The sequence below is a fragment of the Symphalangus syndactylus genome, chromosome 21 (assembly GCF_028878055.3).
Source record: "Symphalangus syndactylus isolate Jambi chromosome 21, NHGRI_mSymSyn1-v2.1_pri, whole genome shotgun sequence".
NCBI classification, from domain to species: Eukaryota; Metazoa; Chordata; class Mammalia; order Primates; family Hylobatidae; genus Symphalangus; species Symphalangus syndactylus.
In genome coordinates, this window is record NC_072443.2 from 54811434 (window position 1) to 54815154 (window position 3721).

Here is a 3721-nt window from a genome sequence, read left to right on the forward strand (position 1 = left end):
CCCCCCCCCGATTTCTCTCCAGGTCCTGGAAGCTGCTGTGGGACGCGGTCCTCGGACCTGGCCACCTGCCTCGCCCCGGCAGGGCCTGGCCCGCACTGGCCCGCACCGGCCCGCACCGGCCCGCACCGGTCAGCACCGCCTCGCACCGGTCAGCACCGCCTCTCCGCTGTCCGCTCCTGCGCAGCCGTCCGCAGTTCCGCATGCCACCACCAGGTGTCGCTGCACACACGCCGTGGCCCCGAGGCTCCTCTGCAAGCCGCTCCGCGAGGCTCTAGGGGGCCCCCAGGGTGCTGTTTCCCGCGGCCCGCAACTTATCTGTGCACGCAGCACTCCCATGCTGTACTAGGAACTTCCACTGCTCCCCCAACACCTCACTCCTTGGTGCCTTTGAGCATGCTGCCTGCAGTGCCTGCCCTGATCTCCAGCTGGGTAATTCCTGCTGCACGTCAAAACCCACTGGAGGCAACACCTCCTCCAGGAAGCCTTCCCTGATGCCACTATAGTGGCCCCTCTTGAGTTTCCACAGCCCCCTGTGGCTGCCTCATCATTGCAGTGACTGCCAACATGGTTGTGTCTGTTTCTGTGTCTGACTTCCCATTAGAATGTGAGCTTTGGGAGTATGCGGAGGGCCACACAGTGGGCTGTTCTGTTTTGTTTTTTAAGTAGACTTAATTTTTTAGAACAGTTTTAGGTTCCCAGGAAAATTGAGCAGAAAGTACAGAGAGTTCTCACACACTCCCTGCCCCTACACGTGCACAACCTCCCCTCTATCAACATCCCCAGCAGACGGGTGCATGAGGGACCTGCACTGCCATATCAGCATCACCCACAGCCCATGGTTTACGTGAGGGCTCATTCTTGGAGCTGTACATTCCATGTGTTTGGACAAATGTACAACGACGACCCTTATCAACCATTATTCTATCACACAGAATAGTGTCACCGCCCAAAAAATTCTCTAAGCTCCACCTGTAATCCCCTGTGCTCCCTTCCCCCAACCCCTGGCAACCACAGATCTTTTTACTGTTCCCATAGTTTTGCCTTTTCCAGAATGTCATATTGTTGGAATCATACAGTGTGTAGCCTTTTCAGATTGGCTTCAGATTGGCTGGGCCACATGGCAAAACCCCGCCTCTACAAAAAATACAAAAATCAGTTGGGCATGGTGGTGCACGCCTGTAGTCCCAGCTACTCAAGAGGCTGAGGTGGAAGAATCACATGAGCCTGGTAGGTTGAGGCTGCAGTGAGCCGTGATTGCTTCACTGCACTCCAGCCTGGGTGACAGAGAAAGACCCTGTCTCAAAAAAAAAAAAAAAAAAAAAACCGCCAAACTGTTTTCCAAAGTGGTTGTGCCATTTTGCATTCCCATCAGCAATGAATGTGAGTTCCTGTTGCTCCACATCCTCACCAGCATTTGGTGTGTTAGTGCTTTGGATATGAGCCACTCCAGTAGGTGTGTGGCAGTATCTCATGGTTGGTTTAATTTGCAGTTCCCTAATGACATATCTATGTGGAGCATCTTTCATGTGCTTATTTGCCACCTGTGTATCTTCTTGAATGAGGTGTCTGTTTAGATCTTCTGCCCACTTTTTAATTGGGTTGTTTTCCAATTGTTGAGTGTTAAGTTATTTGTAGATTTTGGATAATAGTCATTTATCAGCTATGTCCTTTGCAAATATTTTCTCCCAGTCTGTGGCTTTTCTTCTCATTCTCCTGAGCAAGAGGTTTCCCTTACAGAGTTGAATCCCTGTGTGGCCCTAGGCAAGTCATACACACTCTCTGAACCTCGGTTTCCACCTCTATAGATGGGGCTGGGAGCCCTCCCTCCAGGTTGTAGGTTTGAACAGGATCTGAGCAACGCAGAGCTTGCCAGCACAGAGCCTGGAACACGGCAGGGGCTGCCGGTAGTTGCTGGTGGAACTGAGTCACCTCCATTCTCTTGGGGGTGCATTTTGCCCACAGTTCCATCATTAAAGCCCCTAGCTATCAACGATGGTTCCAGCCATGGCAGAGCAGGCCAGGCCAGCCCACAAATCTGTTTGCAGGAAGATTCCTGTGGTTGGAATCCCTTGGTCTTAGGAATGGGTCAGAGGAGCCGACCCCAGGGAGACCTTGGGATCATGGACAGACCTACTGTTCAGGGGAGGGGTGGCCACTCTGCCCAAATTCCCTCAAGGACCACCCCTCACTCAGCATCCTATCCTCTCCCCACTTGGTCCCCACAGACCTCTGGCCTCTGCTCCCACCGCACCTTTCCCTCCAGCCACACTGGCCGTGGGAAAGCCTTGCAGCCCTCCCTGCAGTCAGAAACACCTTTCCTCCATGCCACTTGTCCAAATCCACCCCTCCATTAGTTGCAGGCAGAGCGGCCAAGCTGGGGCTGCAACCACGAGGGGGCACTGTTGCCCCGCAGCTGCGTCAGAACTCATCCACAAAGCTGGAAGGCGCCTCTGTCCCACCAGCTTGCAGAAAAGCAGGCAAGGAGAATGCCTGTCTTACAAAGCCACGGAAACTAAACGAGGGGAACGTCAGTGGCCCCATCCCACACCCAGGACCTGTTGAGGCCGCTCTCACACCTCCTGCGATGGGTGCTCACTGCCTCCAGCCAGGCTGCCCGGCCCTTCGCGGGAAAAACTCTGCCTGGAGAAAGGGCTTTGCAATGCTCCCAGTCTATTTTGCAGAAGCCATAAGGTCCTGTGGGGCCACAGGGTCTTCCAAATGAAAAACGCTGAGAAGAACAGATTTACCTTGGGAACCATAAGAAAGAAGCAGCTTGGGGTTTCCAGAGAAGCCCTAAACCTAAAAGGGCATGTGAAATTCCTCAGTGTTGACATGTTGGCTCAAAACTTTTCTAAATATTGTGCCCAAGCCAAGCAATGACCCACTTGAGCCTACAGCCCACAGGATGGGATGCTGGTTTTGGGTGTAGCTCAGTGACTCAGAGAAAGCAGAACCCTTAGCGCCCGTGGGCAGCACAGCCGGCAAGCAAGCGCCGCACGCCCCTCAACTTGGCACATCTCGGGAAGTGGGATGATTGATGGGGACGCACAGGCTTTCTGGAGGGCAGCCTGATAAAATGGGGTCAAAACTGGAGTACAAACACCCACGATCAGCAGTTCGCTCCTTGGTTGCATGTCCAGGGAAGTCCACAAATGGGCCCCCTTCACTGCAGCAGTCTGTGAGGTGCGTACCTGGGAGCAGCCTGGACACGTGATCCCAGGGAAAGTGTGGGGTACCCCTCGGAGGACTCCATAGCAGGCACCAGCAACAGACAAGACTTCCAACAGGAAGGAACACTTAACACTGCTGACTACACAATCAGGGAGCTGAGTGGCATCCGTAACACCATGCTGCAAAGCAACTGCAAATCTGTGCACCAAAGAGCACGCTGCAGCGAGTGGGGAGGAAGAGAAACTTCACAGTGGACAGACCCAACCAGCACGACCTCAGCCAGGTGGGCAACGCCAGCATCACAGGGGATGCGTCATGTTGACAGCAGCTGCCCTTCATTGGATGTGCTGATCAGGGCACCTTACCTCTGTGATCTTCCTCCCCATGAGAGGTGACAGCATGCTGGCAGTCCTCACGGCCCTCGCTTGCTCTCGGTGCCTCCTCTGCCTGGGCTCCCACTTTGGCGGCACTTGAGGAGCCCTTCAGCCCACCGCTGCACTGTGGGAGCCCCTTTCTGGGCTAGCCAAGGCGGGAGCCGGCTCCCTCAGCT